A 7,441-nucleotide genomic window follows, 5' to 3' on the forward strand; every position below is an offset into this window, starting at 1 on the left:
TTTGAGGGAAATGAAAGAAGAATAAGAACTTTAATAAGTTCAATTTTTAAAAAAAAAAGGTGAGGAGGATTATAAAATTTTAATTAAAAAATTTAGAGAAAAGAATAAGAAAATTAATTAAAAAATTTCAACCTCACAAAAATATATTTACGTACAATTAATAACAAACGACCCTTTTTTTCTTGAAATTTTTGTAATTTGTTACATATCCGCTGGAAAAGAACGTAGAATGGAAAAGCCAGGAAGGTTAAAAATGAAAGAAAGATACGCGCGGGGATCTGACGCGCTGCGTCCTTCGAAGTTCAAAGGCTGTGAATATTACGCGCGCGCGCGCGCGCCCGAAACGCATGTATACCTGGCGTCGTTCCCAAGCGAGAAAGCGATATATAGACCCATATCCTTCCACCTTCGTTGACTGTTGGCGTGGACTAATTGACAATGGCTGATTCTGCAACTCAACACACACAGAAGCAAGAAGAGTACCTCGACGTTCTCACCAAGTCTGGCCAGAAAACTGGGATTTCCAAGCCCAGGTAAGTTATACCTCCTGTTTCTTCCCCTTTTCGTCGGTCGCCGGGAAAACACGACGGCAAATGTTGTAATGGGAGTTAGTGTTAACGATGGTTATTGAGAAGTTTGCATTTTTATTCAAATTAACTTATCATTCTTCGCAGATTTTAATGTTTGGTTGCAACTTCTAGCTCTAGGGATTGTCCTAGTTCTTATTCCAAGTTATATAATCTCGTTTAGTCGCACTTTTTTTGTTCTGCCACGACATCAATGGCTTACAATACTTCCATTCATCCTGCTTTTTATTATCTCGTTTATTCTAGTCTGTCACTTCATGTACAGAGGGGATGTTCATGGAGATGGGGATTACCATCGAGCTGTTCATGTGTGGATTTTTGCGGAGAGCACTCAAGAACTGCTTCTCCAACGACGTGCTGATTGCAAGGATTCGTGGCCAGGCTTGTGGGATATCTCCAGTGCCGGACACATAACTGCTGGTGATTCCTCACTGATAAGTGCTAGGTAATGAGTTTCATTGCCATCCATATATCGTTCTTGTTCTTACTTTTGCCAGATTTTGAACATGCGTGTTGATCCTATGTAATGAGTATGAGGTCTTATTTCTTGTTTCCTGACAAGGATAAGTTCTATAGTGAATACAATGAATATGGTTTACTAATTTAAAAACACTAATAGGCTGTTTGCACTACTGAACCACAACATTTTTAGAAATGTTTACTCTTAGAATTTGAGTTAGATATTGCATTAGAGAACCTCTTTTATCTTATTTGTATGCTGGAGATGTGGATATACCTGAATAACATTAGAGTTCAAGTAGTCCTTTGCCAATTTGTTTTAATCCCATGTTGAACAAAATATCAGTAGAATCAAACATTATTTCCCTTTTTCACCTGAGTTAAGCTGTGTTTAATATACAGATTTCCTATATAAAATATTAATGTTGTACTCCTTGGAGAGTTATGCATATTAAAGTCCAAGTTTTGCATGACTCTCTCCCCCTCTTTTTTTAGTTTAATTAATTAATTTATTTATTTTTCAGGAGGGAGCTTGAAGAAGAGTTAGGCATAACCCTTCCAAGGGATGCATTTGAATTGCTATTTGTTTTCCTTCAAGAGTGGTCAGTAAATCAAGCCGCTTCCTTTGTGGTGGTGCTAATGTTCTTTGTCACAAATATTTGCCTTTGAACTGAACCTTGAATACCTTAAACATTCTCTATTCTCATTGACTATGGACCTCTTAATTTCTTTAAAATTGTACAGGAGATTTGGCAGCTAGCTTGAAGGGTAAATAACATAGAAGAAATTCTCGCATGCTCTCTTTTGCTCATCCTTTGGAATCTGGGAAAAATTATATGAAATTTGTTCTTTTTAGGCTGGTTAAAGTTTTAGAATTATTGGCAGACCCTGATATCACCTTTGTTGCTACCGCTAGCACACTATTACAACGACCTATGAACATGTGCGTGCACACCTAGCAGTATATGCATAAAGGTTTAAGTGCCAGAGCACTGCTAACTTGGGGATGTTTCTTATTTGATCCAAATTAGCAGCTGCATTTGTTCTGGATCCAGTTGATACAAATATCATATCTGTTTGACTAAGGCTCCATAAAAATTTTATGAAGAGGAGTTGGAATAATAAAATTTGAAGTTGAAACTTCTTGGGCAATTTGGCTTCTTATATGGCGTGAAAGTACCAGTTGACCAAAAAATTGGAAGTTTCAACCAAGGGTCCGAGAGTGGCTTTTCTAAGTTTTACTTGTATTATCTTCATGTTGTTTGACAAGATATGATCCTGCATAAAATTTTAGCATTTAACCTCAGATACTTGAACAAGTTCTGAAATGGCGAGAGCAAGTGGATTGGTATAGTTAATGGCATAGCAAAAATATTTCCATACAGTGTATTACAAATAAGAATTCTTTTTATTATTAACTAATCTTTTCTTTATACCTTACTGCTTGATCTTGGAGGTTTTAAGCATTATTGATGAGCTAATGTCTTTTTAATTATGAATTGCAGTGTCATAAACGACGGAAAGTATATTAATAATGAATATAATGATGTATATCTGGTGACAACTCTTGATCCAATTCCACTGGAAGCCTTTACTCTTCAGGTGAGGATGCTTTACATGTTAACGAAATGGAGTCTCATACATCACATATTTTCTCTTATTTCCTAAAATGGTAAATGTAAAATAGTAGTTATACTGATGCTAGTATGATTATTCCATCTGATGAATGCAAAGTGTTTTTTTTTTTTTTTTCTGGGGTCAAGAAATATAATGCACTGTAATTTGTTCAATATTCATGATGATGGGCAGGATTGATGTTTTCTATGAAGCATTTGTAGATGACTGTTTTGTGGTAATGAAACAAAAAAGAATTATTTACGTAATTGCTTAACCTATGAACCAATTATACGGCATGTGATTATAGGTCATTACATTAAGATCAAGGTTTGTCTATTCTGGGCCACAGAACTGATTTTGAGTAACCTATAAATTATTGATCTGAGTTTTATTGTTATGAGAAGTTCCTACCTTTTTGGACCATGGGCATTTAATTCACTGCATGGAGGTTGCCCTTAATAATCTGATGGGGGAAATGTAACTATAAGTTGTAGTTAATTAAACTTTTTTTATGGAATTTAATGTTTTATAGAAAGAGGCATTAAAATCATGAAATAAAGTGTGATACTTTCAAGGTCAGACTCAATCAAAGGTGTCATCCTCTTGTGCATTTAAGGTTTCATCATGTTGTTGTAATCATTAAGCAATTGTTAGGCATCAACCGATAATAACTGGGCATATCTAATGTACTGCATCTCAATCAATGTTGAGACCAGGATTCAATAAATTACTCAGCATCCAAGTGGAGCACCATGTGACATAGCTGAATATTTAAATGTTCTTTAATTTACGATGGACCTTGGCTTTCCTTGGATGCATTTTTATCACAGTAGAAGCATTATTATATTATTTTTCATTGTATTGCTATATAGGATAACAGTGATTGATTATGACGTTCCTCCGTATGTGTTTGTGGAAATCTAATTTTAGGATTTTCATTCATATGTTTCTTTGAGTGCATGAGTGATTGGCATAATGAAGTTTCCTGGTCTGATTCGAGTGAATTTTCTATTACAATTTAGGAAACGGAAGTGTCTGCCGTTAAATATATCCCTTATGAAGAATACAAAAGGCTACTGGCTAAAGAAGATTCAGATTATGTCCCTTATGATGTTTGTGGACAGTATGGTCAACTTTTTGATATAATAAAGATGAGGTATGCTATTTCTTAATATTTTCTTGTCATTAATGTATTATGCAACTCCTTTTTTTCATGGCATATGTAAAATGTAATCATTATTGTGGTTTGGTTCCTTGTACTGCACTACACCTTTGTTATTAATTGATATGGTTGCCCTAAAACTATACTGTCTTGAAAACATTATTTACGTATATTCTGCTAAGGTATGCTGAATGATTTTTAAATTTTTCTACATTGGTTATATGCTTATATTGGTTTCTTGTAAATATGTTGAAGGTACAAAGAGAATATGGTGGCACGCAGTTTGAGTCTACAAAAACAACTCAGACGTTATGCTCCTAATTGCCTTAGTGCAGAGGTTGTTGAATCTTTTGTTATTTGCCTTCATTATTTTGTTGGATTGGCCTCTATTCATGATCTGTTTTCACTTTCAGCACAACGTTTGTCCATCCCTCTTGTTAGATTGAGTTAACATTAGCCCTTCAGTATGGCACTATTTTTTCTACTTCCTATATTATAACGTCCCTCTTCAACCAGGATGCCTGTGAATGTAATGTATTCTATATTTAGGATGGAATATTGTTGTTGCAATTGATGGGGCTTTAAATACAAGGAAACATGAGTAACTGCTTCCTTTACCCCAAAAGTAGATTTCTTTTGAACACAAGCATAAAAGTTTGCCTTGATTTTAGAAATAGGAGCTTGATCCTAAATTTTGCTTTGCACTCCGCTTACAAAATCTTATATTAAACATTCATCCATAGTGGGCTAATTGTTGAGTATTTTATTGATTATTGGGCAAATAGAATATGGTAAGATGAAATACAATTGGCTAATTGTTATGAGATGTATGAGATAATTTCTTCTATTGAGGACAGCACACATTGGTTAAATCAGAGTAATCAACTGGAAGCATGTTGGATGAATTTTCTACAGGAATAAATAAACCAATATATCAAAATTTAAAAGAATATGATCCCTTACTTGGTTATGGTGTTAGAAATCCCTGAACTAGTGACAATTTTTCTTTTGCCAAAACTTGATCTAGACTCTTGACCATTGGAAGTAAATTTTCCTTTTATATTTTGCAGCTGACTGGACTCTCTGAATCAGATAGAGAGGCTCTTGTTTTTCTTGTCAAGGCTGCAGCTGTTATGGATGAACTCTTCTATCTGCAGGTCGGTATGTGATACACGTACAGAAGTGCTTTCATGCCTTTGTTCATTTTTATTATGCATGTGTGTATATGTGTATATCTTCATTTCTGTGTCTCCTTATGTCAGCATGTTCTTGTCTAGTATATAACAATTGTGACAGCATACTTATACTGCCAAAACTTTTATGATGTGGATGGTTGTGCTGGATCATGTGGGATGTTTAATAATCATATTTTCCTCAGCACATCATAAAGTTTGACTGGACATTTATTTCTTGCTACACATGGCCATTTCAATTTTTTTTCCTTTGATATTAAACCATGAAAATGGATGCTCACGGTAACATCATCGCTAATGTTTTCTTTGTTTATTTGTTTACTTTCAAATCAGGCCTGGTACAGTAATCCAGTACTAAGAGATTGGCTGAAGAAGCATGCTGATAGATCAGAGTTAGATAAGCTGAAATGGTCATATTATCAGATTAACAAGGCTCCATGGTAGGTTGTGACAGTTTTCCCTATCATGTTAAGCCATCACCACTGGTGATGTGCTGCATCTGTAAATACATCTATCAAAGGTTATTTCAGCCCATAATGGATAAATAGTGCCGGCCTATTCAGTTTTACCAGATTGCCGACGAGGCAGTTCCAACTGTTACTTGGCCCCATTGTTTAGCAACATCTTCAAGGCTCCTGTTTAATGCAAAGCAATGTGGATTACAATGATGTTATGCATTTGAATAAAATTGTTGGAAGCAGATGAAGTAATGTTGTGAAGAGTATTTCTCTTGTTGATCTCTTAGTCAAATAAAACCAGTGGAAACAGGTATAAACAAGGACCCAAATTAGAGGATTAAGACTCGTTGGTACTCAGCCAGCATAAAAATGTAGTTTGAAAAATAGATCAACCTTTCATTAATCTGAAGACTAACCAAATTATCACTTATAAAACAGCCTAGTTGAGGAGCCTAGAGAAGGAAATAAAGATGAGTAAATCTGTTAATGAATCTGATATTCATTAGAATTAATTCGAGATTCTATAACATTCCTGTATTTTGCCAGTGTCATCTTAATATATATTCTCACTATTACCTTTGTTTGGGGAGATTTTGCTACATTAATATTTCTCTCAAGCAATGTTAATGCGAGCTTTCTCATAATCGTTTTATGTCCATAGATAAAAAGCTCACATCATTGTACTGGTAGGTCACCTATCCGCACAGATTGGGCTTAGTATTAAACGGTTAAAATTATTCTTTCTTCTAGAAATCTTGACACAGTTCACCTTGGTAGGATAACTATCATCTTATTACAATTGACTTAAATATTGATAACCCTCTTTTGTATTGACTCCAGTGAGATTTCTGTCGCTTCAAGAATATACGTTGTGTAACTTTGAATTGTGGACATAATTTATAACTTATTTTGGTCAATAAAATGAAAAAAAAAAAAAAAAAAGCTGGGGAAAGATAATCTGAGCCGAAATGGCTATTCTCATTTGAAGTTTCCAAGAGTATATTGCTTTTTTAACAAATATATAAACATCATGCTACCTTGAATGCTGCATTTTTTTTGTTTTAATATCTTGGCTAGAATTTAGAAAAATATATCTTTTCAGCATGTTTAATAACCTTTCTTTTTTTTCCCCCCTTTTTAGGTCAAGCCTTGATCAAGACCAGGCATTTTTGACAACTGCGGATTCAGCCATAAGGTTGCTCCCAAATGCAACAAAACCGGGTTAAAGATTGGAAGGGTCTGGAATATAGAGCAGCATTTCCAATGCAGAAGCCACCTGGAGCAAATTTCTACCTCCAGACATGGACAAAATGGTACTACTGCTAATAATATGCTGTGCAAAGAATTTGATTTTGCGACAAGGGAAACAATGAGCTTCTGTCATGTAGGAATTTGAACGATGGAAGGACAGTCTAGAAAAGGATCAGCAGACAGAAGCTACAGGCTTTTTCAGTGTTATAAAAAGACACAGTGAATTTCTTTGGATTCTAATACAGTAGATACAAAAGTGGGTGCTGCTCATGATCTTTATATAGTTCCTACTCTCAAGAATACAGACTCTTCTTGCAAAGGCTGCAGAGTTATTGCGTAAAGCGGGGACACAAGTGACTCACCAAGGTATGTTTCGTATGCTCATTATCCACCAATCATTGGCTGCTTCATGCTGAATATTTTAATTATAAATGTTGGCTAACTCATTTGTTCTAAATTTAGTTGAGAGGCTTCTACACAGCAAGGCTGATGCTTTCCTTTCAAATGATTATTATGACTCAGATGTAGCTTGGATTGAGTTGGTTAGTTCTTTCTTTAAATTTCTACAAGAAGATTTTTCAGCTACTTGGTGACATGTAAGATGAACACAAATCCAATCAATACAATGTTTTAGACTCATTTGAAGATTCCTAATTTAAAGAACAAATAAATCAAGTATCTTATTTTGTTATCATCACTAGCATGACTGGGAAA

General features: G+C 34.8%; 1 pseudogene; it reads left to right on the forward strand.

Moving 5' to 3' along the window:
- Window positions 1-385: 385 nt before the first annotated feature.
- Window positions 386-6,975, forward strand: LOC114746737 (nudix hydrolase 3-like; annotated as a pseudogene).
- The last annotated feature ends 466 nt before the right edge of the window (window positions 6,976-7,441 follow it).

This window comes from Neltuma alba, unplaced genomic scaffold (assembly GCF_004799145.2).
Source record: "Neltuma alba isolate B1F8T4 unplaced genomic scaffold, ASM479914v2 tig00005085_pilon, whole genome shotgun sequence".
Lineage (NCBI taxonomy): Eukaryota > Viridiplantae > Streptophyta > Magnoliopsida > Fabales > Fabaceae > Neltuma > Neltuma alba.